This window comes from Mastigoproctus giganteus, chromosome 7 (genome assembly GCF_048544385.1).
Source record: "Mastigoproctus giganteus isolate SK-2022 chromosome 7, ASM4854438v1, whole genome shotgun sequence".
Lineage (NCBI taxonomy): Eukaryota > Metazoa > Arthropoda > Arachnida > Uropygi > Thelyphonidae > Mastigoproctus > Mastigoproctus giganteus.
In genome coordinates, this window is record NC_143581.1 from 23,343,105 (window position 1) to 23,365,688 (window position 22,584).

Sequence of the window (22,584 nt, forward strand, 5' to 3'; positions counted from 1 at the left end):
TATTTGTTGTGCCGTTTATTGGTTTCAAGTGTCACATTTTCATTTATTTTGTGTCCATTAAGTTCCTCTTCTCAAGATGTGTCCATGGACATCAACTTCGTGAAGATCGGCCAAGGTAATCGAAAGTTATGGTAATTTTTATTAGCGTTGATCTCGCCGGGTCACAACGTTGTTTTGCATTGCATATTGTTATATTGCCAATTTTGTTAAAGTGAATAGTACCACAAATAACTCCTAAATATTGATCATAGTAATTATCGGGAACAGTAATTGAACAGTTCTACAACCACATGTAACTTTTATGATGAATTTTGTATATATATTGTTATTTTAACTTTGTTTAATAACTTTTGTTTAATATTTTGTTAATAAACTTTGTTCTCAGTGTACACCACGCGGTCAAGCCCTGATTGGTCAAGCCCTATTTGAGTGACCGTTAGCGTGAGTTGGTAGCTACGTACCTCAAGACATCTATATCCAGAATATTTATTGGTACTAAATTTATTTGATTTAAAATATGATAAATAGAAGTTATTAATTTCATTACATTTAAGATATTGAGAACATATATAAATATATAATAATATGCGCAGAGCCGTGCTCCCAATGGCTCCCCAGGACGAACAAAAAACCAAACTCATCATCCAGTATTCTTCATATCTAGGGGTTAAGACTTTCCCCCTCCCACTCGTAAAACTCCGAGACTCTGAACTAAACACTGCACCCCAGCAGCAAAGCAACTCAGCAACTGCCCTTCAGAACTTTTCATCCCGCTGATTTTCATCCCTCAGATTTCATCCTGCTGCAAAAAATTATCTTGGCACCATTATCCAATTCTGGGTATAGGAACACAAGACCTGGAGGAGATGCCAGACAGTCAACAAGGCCAGCCAGAGGGTTCCCAGACATCTACCGACAAGCGAGCGGTGAAACCCACCCTGGACAAACCAGAAGAACAGGACGAAACCAGACAAGACATCTGCAAGAGGAGAAACAAGAGGTACAATATTGAAAAACCAGACCGGGAAATGAGGAACAATAGTGAAGCAAGAGATCGACAGGAACCAAGCAAAAACACAGAAGAGCAAAAACAAGGGGAAAAAAATCTCCCCCTGGATCTCTCGTTGCCACAGGGAACAGTCCTTGAGCAAGTGTTCACCCTGCGAGCCACTCTAGAAAACATAATGAAAGATAACAGTAGCAGAATTTCTTCAACCTTAAGAGCAGACATGGTCCTTCAATGGACTAAATTAGAAACAATCCTCCTGCAAACAAATGTGGAGCACCAGAGGGCGCTTGCAGCCCTAGAAGCATATAAAGATGCTGATGGTGGCAAACAAATGCTACAGCGCGCCCCATCATATGCCAAAGCGCTGAGGCAAACCCCAAGTGAGAGGGAAAAAACCAGCGAATTACAAGTGCAAATGAAGAAAGTACTCACAAAAATTACAAATATAGTGATACTGAGACCTACCGGGGACAGCAACCAATCAAGTGAGCAAATCAAACAAAAAGTCATAGATAATATGAAGGAAGACTTTCAAAATACCAGGATAAAGTGTATCCGCAAAACCAGGGATCGTGATTGAGACTGAGAGCGAGAAGGAGATAGAAGAAATAAAAGCAAATGAGAAAATAACCACATTAGGGCTAAAGGCAGAATTACCGAAAAAGAAAGGCCCAACTATACTAATATTCGATGTAGAGTATGACATGGATCTGCAGCAATTAACCAACGAGATTTATAGAAAGAACTTACAGAGCCACTTCCCAGAGTTGGAACCCTCTGAGCTGATTTTTCCAAAATTCAAAATAAAAGCAAAGAATGGGATGGGAGTAAATTGGACGGTGGAACTGGCGCCATCTGCTTAGCAAATCTTAAGCACCCAAAACAGAATTTATATAGAATGGAGCAGCCTGAGATACAGGGAACATATATCCATTCCCAAATGCTTTCCCTGCTGCAGATATGGCCACACCACCCATACTTGCACACAAAGAGAGCCGACCTGCGGCCAATGCTCTGGCAAAGGACATGAGTACAATACCTGCCCCAACAAAACCGACGCACCAACCTGCGCAAACTGTAAGAGTCTGAAACTGGAGCACTCACACTCCATCCGCGATACTGGGTGTCCGATATACCAAAAAATCAAGAGTTCCTACCAACAGAGAATAGATTATGGCCACACACCATAAACAATTCAACTCCAGCGTGCTCACATTCCACCAGCTCAATGCACAGCGTGCCAGAGCGGTGGCGGAGCAAGTCCGACTAAAAGCTGACGATGAAAACGCTGACATCCTCATAATATTGGAACCGTACACGCACCAAAAGCAAGTACGGGGATATCCTATTAAATACAAAATCGTGCAGTACACAGATGAAACTCCATGGGCAACTGTGATAATCAGGAACCCCCATATCACGGTCACAAAAATCCCACAATTCTGCACACCATGGGCAGCATGTGCCCACCTTGTCACCTCCCTGGGAAGTCTTTATGTGGTTGCTCTATACTGCAAGCCAGGGGCAGAAATCGACTATGCGATAACATACCTGGAGAATCTTCAAACTGCACTAAGCGGACACAAGCTACTAGTGGGGGAAGACGTCAACTGCAGGTCCCCCCTCTGACATAGTACCACGTCTGAAAGAAGAGGCTCAACGAATGGGCAAAGGCTCGAGGAGCACCTGGCCAACTCCATATTTGTTGTTAAAAACCAACCCTTCTGCCTCCCGACCTTCTGTAACACCTTATGGGAAGCAGAGATTGATATAATATTAGCCACAAGAAACATAGACACCCACATCACAAATTAGAAACGCCTGAACGACCTCGGACCATCGTACAATAACCTTTACATTAGAAAGGAATCTGACAAGAACAGCTGCTGACAGGCACATGCTAAATAGATTTGCCCTCAGCAAGGCAAACTGGGACACCTTCTGAGAGACTCTACGCACAGCAGGCCAGCATTACCTGCACACACTGAGGGAGCAGGAATGCGGGAGCGAAAACCCGGAATGACTCCAGAAGGATTTAACAAAAATAATAACAGAATCAGCAGAGAAAGACATGAAGAGAAGAATCCCCATTGCAGGGGCCACGCCCTGGTGGACTCCAGAGCTCACACGAATGAGGAAATAAGTACAACACAGAAGAAAACAATTTCAGAGGGCTAGGAGGAATTGGCCGCAAGAAGAAGTCACGAACTCAGGAACCAATATAGAATCGCTAGAAATTGTTATACTGAACAGATAAAGAAAAAGAAAAGAGAATCAAGGGAGAGGTTGGTACAAGGGTCAGGAAACAGCAACCCCTGCGGGGTGGTATACAAAATTACCACTCACAAACTGCCCACGGGGGAAGTCGTGACAGCCACCAAAACAGCACAAGGAAATTTAACCATAACCTGGGAGGAGTCGATTGGGAACATCCTGCACAACATACTTCAGGAGCTGCCAACAACACTAACAGATGAGCAGTAGGCTATCTGCCAAGCAAACAATTGCTTAATAATGACCAAAGAGAACCCCCCTTCACCTTAGAAGAAATTCAGGATGCAGCAAGCTGCGCAAAAATTAAGAAATGCCCTGGACTGGACCTAATTGAACCGGAGATGGCAAAAGAAGCAACGGAACATGTACCGGAATTACTGCTAAAACTATTCAATTGCTGCCTGGAAGCAGGTAAATTCCACTATAGTGGAAAAAGGCAAATTTAAAACTGCTCCTAAAAACCCAACAAAGCCACCAGAGACACCTAGTTCCTACAGACCCATAGCCCTGCTACCAACCCTCAGTAAAATATTCGAAAGGCTGCTACATACCAGAATCACAAGGCATTATAATGAAGTAAATCCTAACATGACAAAGCAATACGGATTTACTCCTGGCAAATCCACTATCGAAGCAATACAGAACCTCCTCTCTAGAGCCACCCATTGTCAAAGGAAATACTTCCTCGTCATCGCAGTGGATTTCGCTGGGGCGTTCGACACCCTCTGGTGGCCCAGCGTCTTGGCGAGACTCAGAGCTGCCAATCTTCCATTGAATCTTTATTATTGCATGAAGGATTACCTGGCTGATAGAGCAGTGCAAGTTACCACACCATATAAATGACTCAGTCGCCCAGTCCGCAGGGGCTGCCCCCAGGGTTCTGTCCTGGGGCCGCTCCTGTGGAACTTTGTCTTAGACGAATTCCTCGCCATGGATCTGGGTGGTGTGGAGGCCCAGGCCTATGCAGATGACTTGGTCTTGACCATTGAGGCTGACAGCAGATCCTCCTTAGAAATGCAAGCAAATGATGCCCTGCAAAAGCTGCTAGATTGGACGAAGCTACACTTGCTCAAACTAGCACCCGACAAGACAAAATCGGTGCTGCTAAAAGGTACGCTAGACTTAAGGAGACCACCACAAATTAAGATTGAGAACAAAACAGTTAAGCTGTGCGAACAGATTAAATACCTAGGAATAATCCTGGACAGAAAATTAAATTTCAAGCCACACCTAGAATATATTAAACAAAAGATAAGAAGATACGCGGCCCTCGTCGCTAGAGTCACTCGCAGGGACTGGGGACTCAGACGTACTACCCTGTCTCTGTACTACAAAGCTCTCTTCATCCCTGCCATCACATATGGCTCCCCTGTCTGGTACGCGAGGGCTGCACTAGAAGTGAATAAACGGATCCTCGAAACCAATCAGAGGACCATCCTCCTTACCATGTCGAGAGCAACTAGAACGACTAGCACGGCTGCCCTCCAAGTCCTGGTAGGAGTTCTGCCCCTGGATCTCGAAGCTATCCGCTGTGGTCTGTTCTACCATCTTGCCAGAAACATATCGGCTACAATGTACGACCTCACCACTGACATCACTAATGACCGCAACTATAAGAAGAGAAGAATCACCGACCACCTCGTCCAGATTTGGCAGAGGAGATGGAGCAACACAGAAAAAGGTGCAGTGACCAGAAGATTCCTCCCCATTGAAAATGGGGGGACCACCTTCCTATCCGACCCCCTCTTCTTCCTATTTCATCCCCCCGTCTACACCCTCCTTCCTATTACTTTCTCTTGTACAACGACTGCCCCACATGTCCAAATTTAAATCACATCAAAGTTTGCCCGACCTTTTAGGCTCTCTAGAAATAGTTCTTTCAGCGTAAAACGCCACGCAGCGCTTTCTAAATGCAATTTTACTTAAATCAACAGCGATAACTCCAACCTTTATTTTAGGTCCTCGTCACCGAAATCCCAAGAAAGTAAGTGGCAGGACCTGCCAGAGTATAATTAGTCTCTTGGTACACTCGGCCGGCGTCCCCGTCGCTAGGTATGGTAACGCGGGGTCCCACTGGGGGCCCGGCGGCCAACAGGCTGGATGAACAATGGGCACAACAAACTACATACCACATGACCCATACATTACATGTAAACCTCTGGCATAGACAGGGTACTGTCACTCGATACATAGAACATACGCGGAGATGGGAGAAATCCTCGGAGCCATCAGACCCTCAACATACCTATACCTATACCTATATTAAATATTCGCCTTTGGCGACACTAGTCACAATGAAATATTCATGAAAACATTTTTATTCTCTAAATTTTGTCGAGCAGTGTAGTAAACAAGAAATAATAAAGACCAAGAAAGGCAGATCGGGGTTAGGTTCAGGGATGACATCACTGCCCTGCAAAAATTTAACCTTATATCTTGACGAATGAAACCGGACAGCCATTATGGAAACAGACCGGGCCTCGAAACAAGGACTCGAGTTTGGTATTGAGATTTGGAACTTGGAATGTGCATACCCTGTTGCAGGCTGGAGCTATGAACAACATAGCGGAGGAAGCTGAAAAGTTTAAGATGGATATTGCTGCTCTCCAAGAAGTTAGATGGAAAGGTAAAGGTGTGATTAATAAGTCAAAATTTACAATGTATTACTGTGGAATTGATGACAGACGGTGAACTGGATGTAGGATTTCTGATTTCTAAGAGAATGCGCAGATCAGTCCTTGCCTTCACACCAGTGTCTGGGAGAATTTGCAGCCTTAGAATTAAAGGAAAATTCCATAATGTGATCTTTATTATATGATGATGTTGCAAGTGGATTTTACAATGAACTCCAGGTTGTGAGTGAAAGAATTCAAAGACATGATGCTTTTATAACTTTCGGTGACTTTAACGCTAAACTAGACGGGGAAGACGTTTTCATGGGTCTATTTGGGAGACAGCCTCCATGAAGAAACAATAAGTAATGATCTTAGAATTGCTCAATTTGTTGCTGCCGACGTCTTTAAGACCATGAAAGGTTTCCAAGAAAGAAACCTTTCTTGGAAACCTTTCATTTGGAAATATCAGTCTTGGGGTCTCATCCCAAGACTGAGATTTCCAAATGAAATCTTGGAAATCTCAGTCTTGGGGTGTCAGGGATTTCCAAATTTCATTGGGAAATCCCTGACATCCCAAGACTGAGATTTCCCCAAGACTGAGAAATGAGGAATGGTATAATGACCAATGCCAAGTAGCAGTAGAATTGAAGAGACAAGCCAGGGTGAAGTGTTTGCAGTTGAATAGCAGAGCGAATTTTGAACACTACAAGGAAAGACGAATTGTTGCAGCTAGGATATGTAGAAAGAAAAAGAGAGAAGCTTTGAGGAGGAAGGTCGACGCAATGGTGGGACATTACAACAAGAAGGAAAGTAGAAAGTTTCATGAGAAGATTAAAGAAAGTACACAGGAATTCCGATCAAAAATTACTGCATGTAGAGATAGTGAAAGAAACTTGCTGACTGAGAGAAAAAGAGGTTCTGAAACTGTGGAAAGAGTATTTTGAGAGCATCTTGACAGGAGGTAAGACTGAAACAAAACAACTATTGTATTGTACAATAGAACAATGCATTGAAGACCCTAGCTTTGAAGAAATTGAAAGTTATTAAGTGTTTAAAGAACTTTAAAGCACCGGGAGCTGATTGAACAGCTGCAGAGTTGCTCAAGAACGGTGGAGAGGCACTATGAAGAAGAATACATAAACTGGTACTGTTAATATTGTCTGATTAAAAAATCCCGGATGAATGGACACTTGGAATCATATAGCCAATTCACAAGAAAGGTGATAAACTGCTTGGCTCTAACCATAGGGGTCTTACATTGCTGAGCGTTGCTTACAAGGTTTTGTCTGGAGTTATAACAGACTGGCAGTATATTTAGAGAAAATCATTGGAGAATATATATAGATTTCAAACAAGCTTTTGATTGTCTCAACAAAGAAGAAATGATAAATGATATCCTTCTCTTGGGTATACCTGCAAAGATTGTTATGCTCATAAAAGCAACCCTGGCTGGCTCTAAAGCAGTGGTGAGAATTGACGACGAGTTGACGACTTCCTTTGACATTAAAGCTGGTTTTAGGAGTGACTGGACACAGGTACAAAGACAGTGCAGGTTTGTGCATATGCTTATGATGTCGTTGTTATCGGTAGGACTAAAGGAACACTGGAGGAAACAGTAGACAGGCTGAATATTGAAGCACAAAGAAGAGGACTTAGAATAAATGAAGCGAAGACTAAATATATCGAACTCCAGGGAACCGCAAATAACATGGAAAATTAAAGAACCAGTGGCTTCTCGTTTGAGTATGTTCAGAATTTTATCTACCTAGGATTCGCAGATAAACCAGTCCAGCTCTAATATTAATGAAATTAAATCCCGTATCCTGTGTGGAAACAGAGGTTTCTATGCACACGAAAAGCTAATGTAGTCCAGAGTATTGAAGAGACATTAAAACTTAAGAGTATACAAAAGTCTCATTAGCCCAGTTGTGACATACGGTTGTGAACCTTGGACATTAACGAGTAAGAATGAGCCGTTTAAGTCGTTGAGAGTGCTCGGGTGTAGAATTTATGGAGATTTTTTGGGCTTGTAGAGATGTTGGTGGATCCTGGAGGATGAGAAGAACCATGAACTTGGAAACTTATTCAGGGTGCGGACATCAGATTTGTGAATAGCCAGAGACTTGCCTGGTTGAGACATTTTATGAAAATGGATGACAGTAAAACAACTATGAGTATAATGAAATGGAAACCTACTGGTAGGAGGGCGAGAGGAAGACCACCGAAAAGATGGATGGATGGATGACGTAGAAGAGGACTTAAAGACCATGAAAATAAGAATTTGGAGAAGTTTTACTTCTGGGGGACTTATTTGTGGAACATAGTCGAAAAGACTAAGACCCCCCATGGGTTATAACGCCAGAAGAAGAAAGGCAGGTCGCTGACAATCTGTTCTGCATCTACAGGGATCAAAGGAAGTATCGTTCTATGGAAGGAAGCTATAAAAATAAAAATAATGTTCTTTAATGAAAGGAAAGTGACAAAATTAACAGGTAATATGAATGGGACCGAAGGATATTGACAAGCAATTCTGCTCAATATAATTTTCTTTATTATATAATGGTGGTAAATTTAAGATGTAATCGGGAATGCACATTTATACTAAGCAAGTGGACATCATGGATTGTTTTTATTTTGTAAAAGCTTATGTGTTGCAGTGCTTCAGTGAAAACTCAGTCTATGTCGCATCGGGACCGTTTTTTGTCATAATTGGGGTATTTGGGGTTCTACACATAATAAACACAAAGAAAAAAAAGTCATACTGGGTGAGAATTTTAGAATTCGAGGTTAAAATTGAACTAGGTATTACTGTTTATCAATTATTCATCTAATCAATTTTTTTTTCTCAGTGGGAAAGTTGTTCTCCGAGGACGGAGAGCAACTTTCCCATTGATAAAGAAAGCAGTTGCTTAGTAAAGAAAAAATGATTTATAAAAGGTGAAACCTCAATGGAAATATTTAGTCCGATTCGAAAACTAATCATCATTTTTAACGATGCAACAGTAATAGCATCTTTCAGTTAAGGAACATTTATTCTAGTGGTTTGCACAGTTACCACAGTTCCAAAATTTCTTAAGAAAGGTATTAATTTCTTTTTGAACTGTATAATGGAATTCAACCTTGTCTTTACTACATCAGTTTCACCATAGAATAAGGATAACATTTGCGTGAATTTGCTGGTTATTTTCCCCTTTTTTCGAATTTATAAATTCCACTGTATTCATCGAATGGCAATTAATAAATAAATGGCAGTGATCACGTGAGTGCAGTGGTAGTGGTACCAGGGTCCTCCACAAAATTGTCATTGTAAAGAAGCAAAAACTGCCAAGGCCAGATGTGAGAACAGTGTTGTTCGTGTTGTTCATATGGCCACTTAGTTACTGGAGGCTTCCACCAGGAAGGGAAGTTCCAGCATCCGTCCTTGGCACAAGGTGCCGGGCCATGGAAGAAAGCGTTCAGACCATTAGGCGAGGAGGAAATCAGAGGCCACTAGTGAGAGAACACCAAAAGACAGGTGAGCGAGGACAGCAAGAATAGATGATAGAGGTGTTACAGACAGGAGTGAATGTCCGAAGGCGACTGAGGATGGCATCCCTGCTATAAAGGGAAGAGCGCAAGCACAAGAAGGGGCCTGCGTGGAAAAATCCCACGCCAGCATAGTGGCGTGTGTGTGTGTGTGTGTGTGTGTGTGTGTGTGTGTGTGTGTGTGTGTGTGTGTGTGTGTGTGTGTGTGTGTGTGTACTGTGTTGGGGTGGTTCCTAGGCATTCGCCCATCTCCACCTAGTTTACTTTTATTAGACAGATCAACTGTAAGTTGGGCCTGACGTGATAAGAAAGAAATTAGAGATTTCAAGACAAGAAAATTTTGACTAATGAATTAATTTTAATTTAATCATATTTTTCAATAGGAAAGTATAAACAATGTGTTAAAGAAGTGTTTGTGAGTGTAGTATGTTGTTAGTGTCAGGTCACTTTGCCACCAGGGAGCAGCTGATACCAGGGCAGCTGCTACCTGATACCCGTCCCCGGACCTGTATCTACTTTTAAAATCTCTCGTGCAAAAGCAGAAATCCCGCACCCTCCATAGGAAGTGCAATACTGGTGGGTGCCAGGTTGCCCAATCCAGGGAGCCAGCAAAAAAAAAAAAAAAAAAAAAAAAAAAAGAAAACAGTGGTTGTTACTCCAAAAGGACACAGTAGACTTTATGTCAGTCTTCTACATTGAGGATCACCGAAGAAATCAATAACACAAATTTAGGCTCAGCACGTAAAGCACAGAGAGATCAAGGCAATGACACAATGAATCCTGCCAAACATACAATGAAGACAGACCCGACACCATGAGCCAAGTCCATCCCAGTTCCATCAAGAACACCAAAACTCGACAGTAATTCCAGTATTTGCAGACAATAAAATTCACACAGAACGTCTAATTATAATTCGTTTCGTGAAAACAGCATGAGAAGTCTTGAAAAGCCTGAAAGTTCAATGCAAATTGTCATTCGTCAAATCTGGAACTGTACACATAAGCATTTGTCTTTCCAAAGTGTATTGAACACAGTTAAATAACACATGCAACCATGACTCTTCTTCTCCACAGGAACAAAACGGATCGTCCTCCAGACCTCGACGAAATAACATTGCTCGAAGAGAGCCATGCCCGTCAACAAATAGGATGTATACAATATAAGGGAAAACCAGAAAAAAATTGATTTAGAAGTAATAAAATCAGCAGCAGGTATAAATTTTCTTGTGACCTCACCATGCTCATTTGCACTCCAATAAGCCCTCCAGACATCAATCAAACTGTTCCAAATTCGAAGTTTTTCTATCTTTGGGTCATTTGTAGGATCTGTGGTAATGTCCATGAAGTTAGTAATTAAACCCCTCTTCAATCTGTATATCATTCCACGGTATACAACATATAACTCTAATGGGATAGTACCTGCAATTACATGTAGAGCAACAAGGTCAAGGCGTCAAGTTGAGTGTTGAGTGCCGGCACTGGCGACTTTGCAGCCAGTGGGCAGGGGATACCTGGTTCCCTGCCCCCTGACTCCCAACCTTGGCCACGAGGAGGTGCGCCAGGGTCCACTTTCTAGCTGAGACAATTACTGGGCCTATCAGGCAAGTGTGGGAACCCCAAGGTGTTTAGGGAAAGGAAATGGGGATAAGTATTAAAGTATGGGGATTGGAAGGGATGATGAGGTTGGATAGAAGATAACGGGAAGAGATAGACCTCCCATGAAATAGAAGAGAAGAAGCATAATAGTTCTTGTCCTTGAACACAAACTCTGGATTACTTGGCATTATTCTTTACAGATCAACTCCAATTAGTCTCTTCCTACGTGCAAACAATTTATCTGGAAAATTACAAAAAGCTAGGAAATTTTCTTTATCATTGACAAAACATGGTAGGTCATCTTCATTGTACACTTCTGTAAGAAGCTGTAGATGATTTCTTAAGTCTGTATAGAGATAGCAGTTAAATATTAAATGCTCCATGGTCTCAGGAGACCACACTTACATAATGGAGAGGCAGCCAACCCCAGAGTGAACAATTTGGAGTTCAAGCTGCCATGCCCTGTTAGATGAAAAGATATATTCAGACCTGGGCAAAACCAGGCCAACCGTTGCTTGGTAAATTCTGATATGTTAGGAAGTTAACTAAACGTAACTCTACCAACTTCTGCATTGGATCAAGTTAATTGCCAACTATTAACAAACTCTCTTCTAATTCTACAATTATCATCCTTAGTTGGTATGTCTAAATTAATTGAATAGTTGCTCACCCTTGCAGGCAGAGCTTTCCGTTCTCCTTGTTCAATTAGCCATTGATCTAATACCGCATTCCAAAAACAAGGGCCCAAATCTGAATCCTGCAGACGTTCCTCGTTTAATTTGCTTAGTATACATTAAATGCCTGGCACAAACTTTAACTACTCTATTCTGGAAGTAAGCTCTAATAACTTAATAATTATAATAATTACAATTTGCTAATCTTAGGGATTTAAGAAGACTCTCCCACCTAGCAGAGTCAAAAGCACCTTCAAAATCCACGAACACAGTCAAAACATATTTGCTCGGAGACAAATTGATATAATTCAAAAGAGTAGTCATTGCATCCTCAGTAGAATGTCCTTTTTTTTTAAATCCCTACTGGTCATCAGAGAAAAGTCCGTTTTCCTCAAACATCACCAAAATTCTAGGAGCCAACAATCTTTCAAACAATTTTCCCAGATTCGCAAGAAGAGAAATCGGTCTGTACGCTTTCGGATCACATTTTGGTTTACCTGGCTTATGCAGAATCTTAAGCAATGCTAATTTCCAAGAGGGAGGAAAAACTCCCTCCAACAAACATTTATTAAAAAGAGAGGGTAAAAAGTGGGGAAAATACTCGAAGAAATTTACCAGTACTAGATTTTCAATCCGATCCAATCCAGGACACTTTTTATGATTCAGTTTTGCAATTGCAAAACCAAGTTCCACCAATGTGAAAAGCTCAACATCAAAGAAACCAACGTATTCTTTATTTTCCTTACGAATTTTAGCCTGATCACATGTGTCCAGGCTGGAAACTTCCTCGGGAAAGAGATTATCAACTATAGCTTCAACTGTACTACTCCAGTCTCGTGTTTCTGGTCCATCAGACGTAACAGTATTGTAAATCTCTCCCGACATCGATTTGTTTCGGGAAAGCCTATAAACTAATCCCCAGGGGTAAGAATTCCCTACCTCCTTAACAAGGTTCTGCCAACACATACGCTTATTATCAGCTATCGCTTTGTGATACCGTCTTCGCAAGTTTCTGCAGTTTTCCATTAATTGCCCAACATCTGCCCCCGACAAATCTGTATTGCGCTGACCATCCTTCTAGAAAATTGCACCCCAGATCTCAACCGTGTCAAAGCCACATTCCACCAAGGAACAGGTCATTATACTGCTTGATTTAGATCATTATACTGCTGAATTTCATCCTGATGATATATAACACTAAGATAGTTCTTAAATTTTCTCCAATCAATCTTTTCCATAGAAAACCTTCTCAGATCTCTTACACAGAAGGTTTCAGTAGCAGAATCCAAAACAACAGTAAAGGATATTGCATTATGGTCACTATTTGACCTGGATGCAGCGGACAATTAACAAGAACATACACACTCTCGCACAAATGCTCACAGGCAGAGTTGATGCTCCAGTCCTGGATAATATTCTAGTTAAACCGCGTGCCACTGCTAGACGTTGCGGAGAACTAAATAATCCACTGCGTTCAGTCCTGAACAATCTTAGTAGCCTGCAAAGATTCTTCCCATCAAATGCAGCGAAAATATTTAACTCACTACACATAGATGAGGAAAAACTGTGTGAGGATGCAGCATACCGGAAAGAGATCTTCCAGGATTCGTACAGACTTACTGAAATATGAATCGGCTGCAAAGTACCAAAGAATTGAGAGTAAAAGAGAAACTTTCTGCTTTAAGAACAATAATAATCTGTTGACTGTAAAAATATACCTTCTGTAACAGTTATGTTAATATGTAAGTTATAGATGGAATTATTAGTGAATTGTAAATATGAGTTGTATAATGTATGTACAGAATCATTAATGTGTAAATACCGTATATATTAAACTTAAAATGTGTATATAATATTTCGGGACGAGACTACGTGTTCAGTATATGTAACCCACTGCACGTAGTATCTCGTACCCTGATATGTACTTAGCACCCTCCTGGCACTTTGCCGCCCCGGGGTGGTTTCCTTATGGAAATAAACAGATAATAATAATAATAATAATAATAATAATATTTATCATTTCAGGATGCACATCCCAATTCAATATGCAGCTATCCAGACTATAGGATGACAAGGTCACGTCAATATTAGACTGACTGAAGTGGAAAACGTGTATGGCCTATTTGGTAAATTATGGACACAAAGACTATGTGACAATATCAGCTCCTTAATGGAAATACCACGAGCATCAGTACATGGACTGTTCCAAAGTGTGGACTTTGCATTCAAATCTGCTGCTATTTCTTGCAGCAAATCCGCCACAAATACTGTCCAATTTATGTAAAACAAGGTGGACGTCCTCTGATGGAGGACAATGCATCGATACCAAATAAGACGAGAAGGCTCTAGAAGAGAAAGAAATACAAACTGTATTTGATGTACACTCGCCAGTAATTGAAGTAATCACTAAATCATTATTAGACGCAATAATCCTGCATGTCGCTGCATTGAGTGCTTCATTGTTGGCATATTTCTTTACTTTAGCTTTGACGTAGTCCAAGTGTGGGGAAAATGTCCACTTATGATCTAATATTACTTCAAGATATTTTATTGTAACGTAGGATTTGAGGGATGCATCCTAAATACGAAAAACTGAAGGTCGACGTACGTCCAGAGTTCCATGAGGAGTATTTTCATTTTGGTAGTGGAGACGGTCAGCATATGTGTTTCTGTCCAATGTGCAAGAACATGTGGGTGTGTGTGTATATACTGTGTCGGGGTGGTACCTAGGCATGTGCCCATCTCCACCTAAAACATTTTAACAGAAAAACTGTAAAGTGGGCCTGAATTATAGCTAAGAAATAGAATATTCAAAAGAAGAAAATTTTGAGATGGATTCAATTTTGACCAATGATCTAAAACTAATAACTGAATTTTGTATAGGAAAGGTTAAAATTGTATTAAAGAAGTGTTTGTGTGTATAGTGTGTTGTTAATGTCAGGTCACTTTGCCATCAGGAAGCAGCTGTCATCCACAGCTGCTAAGTGATGCCCGTTCCCGGCACGTGGAGCCGGACCTGCTCTACTATTATGATCTTTAGTGCCAAAGCACAATCCTGCACCCGACAGAAAAAGTGCAATACTGTCGGGTGCCAACATTCCTGGTCTCAGGTTGCCCAAACCCAAGAGCCAAGAAGGGGAAAAAAAAAAAAAACCACCGTAGTGGTACATGTTGAGGAACCACAGATCAGACATATAGCTTCCTGATCTGAAGCTCCCAACCCAGATGCATTTATGCATTATTCAAATATGCTGCCAGCTCAACCTCCGACAAATTTCTTATGATCGTCCTTCTGGTGAACACAGCAGATGCGAACCTCTGCAAGGCCTGGAAACTGGAAGCGTCATTCAAAAGCACCTGCACATTATCCTCAGTGATGTTAGTAAGTTCATTGAAAAGTCGGCTCCGCACAGATCCATACAAAGGACAAAGAAATAAAACATGTGTCCAAGATTCCGCCTCGCCGCAGGAACACCACGGATCAGGCTCCAACCCTCGAGAATGTAGTTTTTCACGAAAGGACCCGTGTCCTGTCAATATATAGTTGGTATACATCGAAGGATGAAACCATGACGACACTGTTTTTGACATTGCAAAATCTGCTGATGGGATTAACTTCCTCGTTACCTGTCCTACCTCAGAAGAGCTCCACCGATTCCTCCAAACTTCAACTAATGAACTCCAGATTCTAAGTTTTTCTTCTTTGACGTTGTTAGTAAGGTCAACGGAAATGTCCAAACACTCAGTCGAAATTCCCCTCCTCAGTGCGTACAGCATTCCCCGATACATAATATATAAATCCAATGGAATGGTTCCTGCAATGACCTGCAACGCAGCTGTTGACACAGTTCTTGGAGCATGTAAAAAAGCCAATAACATTGATCTCTGCAGTGACATGAGTTTGCTTCTGATTCGGACCTTATTTACTGCACTCATCCACACTCCTGCCGCGTAAGCCACTATTGGCAGAAAGACAGTTCTGTAATATAATATCATAGTTCTTTTGTTAAGCCCCCATTCCTTCCTAGAAATCCGAATCACTGCAGAGGTGAATTTCTTGATTTTTTCATTTAGGTGCGACACATGCAAATGAAAACCCATCCTGTCATCCAAAATCACTCCTAGATATTTTGTATTAGAAACTAGAGGTATTTGTTTTCCCTTTAATAGCACTCTGGGCGGACGGTTGTAGTCAAAGTGATTTTTGAACACCATAAAGTTGGTTTTTTTGGGTGAAATTTTCAACTTGTTTAAGGTGGCCCACGCGGACAAGTCATCCAAAATGTTCTGTATTTTTTGCTCCAGTATTGTTCTGGACCTTCCAGAAACTCCCACAACTAAGTCGTCCGCATACGCCACCTGTAGACCTCCAGAAGCTTGAGATCCGTTCAGCCACTGATCCAGAACAGCGTTCCAAAATATTGGTCCCAACACCGACCCCTGTGGGCATCCTCGATTAATACATTTGTGATACATCAAATGCCTCGCACAAACCTTCACCATTCTATCACTAAAATATGAACGAACCACTCCATATATATTTCTGTCGCATCCAGACAATCTCAGGGATCTCAACACGCTCTCCCACCACACGGAGTCAAAAGCACCCTCAAAGTCTACAAACACTGCTAAAACATACTTTTCAGGAGAGGATTTTATATAATTGATCAAAGTCAAAATGGCATCTTCAGTTGAGTGACCCTTCTTAAACCCGAACTGATCGTCTGATATAGCGTGATTTACTGTTAGCACATCAATGATCCTAGGGAGCAACAACCGTTCAAACAACTTTCCTAAATTTGCCAAAAGAGAAATTGGCCTATATGCCCTAGGTTCCCTCTTGGGTTTGCCAGGCTTGTGAAGGATCTTAAGAAGGGCAATCTTCCAAGATCTAGGAAACTTCATCTCCAAGAAACACTTGTTGTACATATTTAACAAAATCTGAGGACAAATGTCATAAAATTTTAATAAAACCTTATTTTCAATCAAATCCAATCCCGGGCACTTTTTAACATTCAGTTTAGTAATAGCTGCTCCCAGCTCCAACATGGAAAAAAGGCTGATCTCTGATGAACCCTCATACTTAATATTCTCCAAGCGTATTTTTGACTGTTCAGCCGTATCCTGCCCTGGTACATCCTCAGGGAAGAGCTCCCCAACTATTTTTCCAACAGTATCATGCCAGTTGTCAGTTTCCTTTCCGTTGAACAGACAGGATGTCGTCTGCCTGCAACTCACGGACAGCCCGTGTAGGACACTCAACTAAGATGTAAGATGACAAGATCGTTTGCGTTCGCGAAGATAGAGGTAAGCTGGAAGGAGTTGAAGAGCAATTCATCCAGCTACATATTCCACACAGCCTGGTCTAAATTGGAACCTTGAGGACAGCCACTAGATGTGGACTTTGTTATGCTATGGAAGAGGGTCTTGATAGTGATTTTTCTGTCAGTGAAGTAATTGATGAGGCGGTTGTAGATTCATGGTGAACAATCCATTTGTCTTACGCGTCTGATGACACTAGGCCACAAGACCGAGTCCAACACTGCCTTGAAATCATTGAAGATTGCCAGAACAAAATTGAATTCAGATTCTTTCCTTATCTTGCTAATCTATACAGGAGTATCTATTGTAGAGCGAGATCTGAAGCCAAACTGGTTTGTAGAAGAGAGACCTTTATCACGGTACCTGGTTGAAAGTCTGGAAAGAAGAAGCTGTTCTTGAACCTTCCTCAGAATCGGAAGAAGTGTTATAGTACGGTAAGCAGCAGTTTGGTTTGAGGAGGTGGCCACTTTGGGGATGAGTTGGTGGTTTGCTTGCTTCCAGATGTCTGGGAAGCAGCCCTCAAGAAGGCTGGGTAAGGCCAGGTGCTTTATTCGGTTTGATTTTGCTGATGGCTTCAGAGCAACCTCCATGTTGGTGAAGTCTTCTTCCTGTCCAGCAGATGCGTGGAGGTTGTTTTCTTCAATTATCTGAGACTGAGCATCAATGTTAGGTTAGAGGTGGTCGTGATGCACTCGAAATAATTTCAAAGAATTCGTCACTGAAATTGAATGAAAAACTACTACTGGTTATTCGTAATATGATAATAATATTAATTAAATTTTTAAATTTATACAAAAAAATAAATGCCATTATTTAATGCAAGGAAATGTTTTAATATACTCGTGCACCTCGACACGAAGAGTGTCCATGATGCGACATTTTCCTTAGCAAGGAGTCAGCGAAGTATGGATGCATGTCACTGGGATGAATCTCTACTTAACTCAATTATTTCTCTTAATATTTCCAAATGGGACTGTTGCATATATAATCTGAAGAGCGCGTCCCACCTCATCGCTCATTTGCTCAACTGGAATGAGATCTCGTGACTGAAGAAGCATCGCAGTAGGTCGAGGTCTCATTAAGTAAGTTCCTGCTGACGTGGTAGATTATTCTGTTGGAAAAATTCATTCGCAGATCGATACGCTACAGCGATGAAGAGATGGGCCAGCCGGGTGGGTAAACTGCCTGCCTGGCAACCCAAAGGTCGCGAGTTCGCATCCCGCTTTGGGCTTGGATCAAAGTACTGCAAAAACTTTGGGAGGTGCATTATGGCCACAGAAGCCGATGCGTCAACAACTACCAAAAAAAAAAGAAAAAAAAAAAGAGATGGGCCTTTTGAAACAATTTATAGTAAACCAGTGATATCCAAATAAATATTCCACTAGAATCAAGGGGCCCAACGTGTACCATGGAAAAAAAAAAAACTTATACACATACCCTGCATAGTCGCCCCTGGCATGATGGAGTCATGGAATTTAAGCCATATTGCGGTCTTTCCACCCTCGTGAAACAGAAGTAACTGAGATTCTTTAGACTAGGGAAAAATTCTTCCAATCATACATTGTCGAATATTGATGATCCCAAGTCAACTTAACCTAACTTTCTTTCTTTCTTTTTTTCTTTTTTGACAGGAGTTGAATCATCTTCCATCGTCTGCTACTGCAATAAAAAAAAGCGATCTTAATAAGATGACACCCCCCTCCAAGTCGAAACTTTAAGCCAATATGTATTATCTCCATATATTGCATGAGATCTATGTTCGATTTGAAGGTTTTTCCCCCACAAACACGTGAGTTTCTGAAGTAAAATACCTTGCTGTTCACTACTGAGACCGCTTAACTCGGCCACTTGGTGAAAAAAGTCCATAAAAGCTACTCGCGCCATTAACAGTATTCAAACCTACGCCATTGTTACCTGGTGTGGGGAGGTTCGCTGGTTGTTTCTAGTAAGGTTTCAGGCGCATCACTAAGGCCATATTGCTCCTATATAATATTTTTATATGTTGTGTGCCTTTTGTGATCTTTATTTTTGTTTCCTGGAAAAAACAAGTGTTGAAGAGAGAGAAAAAACAATGCTACCCTCTCCTGTGGCCGACTAACTCAGCCAGGTTGCGAAAAAAGGCCTATAAAAATTCCTCGCGTCATTTACGGAATTCGAACTCAGGTTTTTTCTACTAGGTGTGGGGAGGACTGTGATTATAACCAGTAATACCAGGGCAGACACGATTGGCTGCTGCTATGCATCAACTACAGCCTTCATATGTGGATACAATGTTCAAAGTGTTGTTTTACCATCGTCTTATAGAGGGCTAATGATATCCTTCTCTTTACTTGCAAAATTGCTATAAATCATAGTTAAAACATTTGCGCTTTCGTGGTTCCACGGTCCTCCATGGTTAAGCGGTATAATTAACTCCATATATTTTTATGGTAATTCCTAAGTGTCCTTCTGAATATCTTTTAACTTCCCTTTCCTTAATGTATAAAGAACTCTTGTGTTTCTATTTCACAGCTGCAACATTTTGCATTGCATAGAACTAAACTTGCGCTGCTGTTTTTCTGAATATCATCTCCAAGTTGAATTGAAACAGCATAGCCTTGGTTGGATTATTAACCCTCTAAAAGTGACAGTTTTTTCTGTATTCACCCATTAATATCATTTACGAAGATAAGAAATACGATAAATCAAAGTGGAGTGATCAATCCCTGAGGGGTCAGGGACTTAGCATTAACAGTGGCATATTGATGCAAGAAAACAAGCATATGCAGCATCAGCCAATGAAAAACAATTTCCCATTTCACCTATCCATTTTCTTCAAACGTTTGTCCAGTTCTTCCTTGAATTTATTTAAGCTATCAACTTCCAGAGCGACAGACGGAAGAGTGTTCAGCAATAAACACTCGCTGGCTAAAGGCGAATTTTCACACATCTCTTTTGCAACCATCCATCCACAATTTGAATTTATACCCGCTCAAGTGAGTAATTTCAGAAAGAGGAAAATTCACATCAGCATGAAGCTTACTGAAATCATTCAAAGCTTTAAACATCTCAATCAGACCAACTCGCAGATGCCTGGTCTTCATTCGCTGCAATTTGCAGAACTGAACCCTTTCTTGGAAAGACACTCCTTTGTTCTTCTTCTTATCAATCTCTTGCGCTTCTCTGTAGTCGTTCCAGCAGTTCTACATCCTTAATTAAAAAGACGCCTCCACACCGGTATGCAGTACCCAAAGTGTGGCCTGACCATTTCTTTACTCAAAGGGATATTTACCTCCTTATCCCGCTTAGCAAGTATATCATTGACAAATCCCCATGAGCTATCCTGGCAGCCTGCCTACACTACTCAGAGAAATTCATATCTGACTGCACAATTACCCCAGGTGTTTTTCACTCTCCAGTATCCTGAGTGTAGTATCGCACAGTTGGTTCATTACTCTGAGGTTACTGCTGTCCATGAGCAGTACTTTGCATTTGTCAATTTACTTTTATAGATCCTATTGCAGCAACGTACTGTTATTACTATCATTAGCAACCATGCCAATCTTTGTATTATCTGTTTCATGCGCAACAGTAGTCAGTAGTCTTTCATGCGCAACAGTAACAAAAGGTTTCTTGCACCATATGACTCTACTAATGATAAATAATTACGCTACCTCTTAGAGTTTGATAAACCTCTGGTCGCCACTTCCTCACAGTGTTCCTCATATGGAATGTAGAAGCAAAATACTCGTTCAGTTTGTCAGCTATCTGAGCTGGATCATCAACAGCCGAACCATCAATATGAAGTGGGCAAATCTGATTCATCTCATTCCTTCTAGAGTTTACATTAGTAAAGAAGTCCTTGCTGTTTTTCTTAGCATCCTTTTCCAAAGATTTCTCGTAATCTGTCTTAGAGTGCCTAAACTCCTTTTTGATTTGATTACATAATAGCTTAAATCTACCATAGACTTCTCTATCGCCTTATTATTTATATGCATCCCAGGCATTTATCTTCTGTGCCACGAGTCTCATTTGTTCATCTGGCATCATGCAGACTTGGCGCTTTTTGTAGTTAATGCGATTTTTGTAACTTGTGTTCTCACTCCTCTTCCATTCTTCCAGAGGAGTGAGAACTCCTGCCCTACAAATCCTAGCAGGAGTTGTTCCTCTTGACCTAGAGGTGAGTAGGTAGGAGTGGTATGACGTACCTACATAAGAAATGTGCTGCCACAACACTTCTTAACTCATGTCTTGATACTGACAGAGATATCAAGCAAGAAAGGAACCGTATCATGGAGGAGTTTATGAACGGCAGTAATGGATAAACAATTGTTACGTACATCTGAAAAACATAGTAGTTATACCATACATTTGGTATCAACAGGCTGTTCCCACTGAATACCATGGAAATCCTGAACCGATACCAAGCTAACTGTGAAAAATTATGCTCCATCAAGGCCTGCAAAACGACTATCTTCCACCAAACAACTCAGTACCAATAGTACGAACTGGAACCCATTGTCTTTTGCATGCTGTGCAAATAATAATTGAGCTGAAATTGCGCAGTTCGCTCCAAGTTGTCAATTGTAGAAGAAGATGTCGTTATGGTTGTCGACAGCCTCGAAGCCCAATCCTGTTTCTCAGAGTATGCTGCAACATGCAGTTAGTTTGCGAAGATTGCAACGTTTTTATGGTCGAGGATGCTCCTCTTTGAAGTCACCCAGCAATGAAGAACAACTCATTTATATATATTTTGTCTTTTTTCTCAAAACTGTAAATACTATTGTAAATTTAATTCGTAAGTTGTTTATATTCCTCTCTAGTTTGCATGTTGTACAAGGGCGATTTTAACTAACATTCAATTGAATAAATAATAATAATAATAAAATATTATTATTATTACAAAGGGTACTAGGAAAGTTTTGCAATAAAGCTTTGTTTATTTAATTTTTTCAAAGTAATTTCCTCTACATTCAATACACCTCTCCATCCTCCGAAACCAATCTTTAAACCAGTTCTGCCAAGTTTCACTAGGGAGTAAAGCACACTCGTTGTCCCAAGCCCGTAGAGTTAATAACTCTAGTAGTGGGACTAGAGAATGGACCACAGTCTTTGTAGTTAATCGGAACCACAAATTATGAGGTTAGGATTCCCTTTAAATGATTACATCTACCCATATTTATTTTGTCTGTAAATTGCGAGTGTTCTCTGGTCATTTTTCCTGTTTTCTGGACGAAAAAACTCCAGTTTCTGTGGTGAGAAACGTTACTATCTACACCTGAGACCGAATAACTGAGCCACAGAGTATAAAAGCCACTAAAGTTACTCGCGTCATCGACGGGATTCGAACCCGGGCGTTTTCCACCCGGTGTGGGGAGGACGGTAACGATACCACTGTGCCACACGCTCAGTATCGGAACCGCAGGAGGAAAAGCAAGAATAAATAGAACACAGAACAGCTCAGGTGGAAGGAGACGAGGTCATGATATAAGATATAACAGACGAGACCCCTGGATAGAACTAGAACGGAAGAAAACCAAGGACGTACAAGAAATGAGAGAGTGGGAGATTCGGGAGGAAGAAGTAAAAT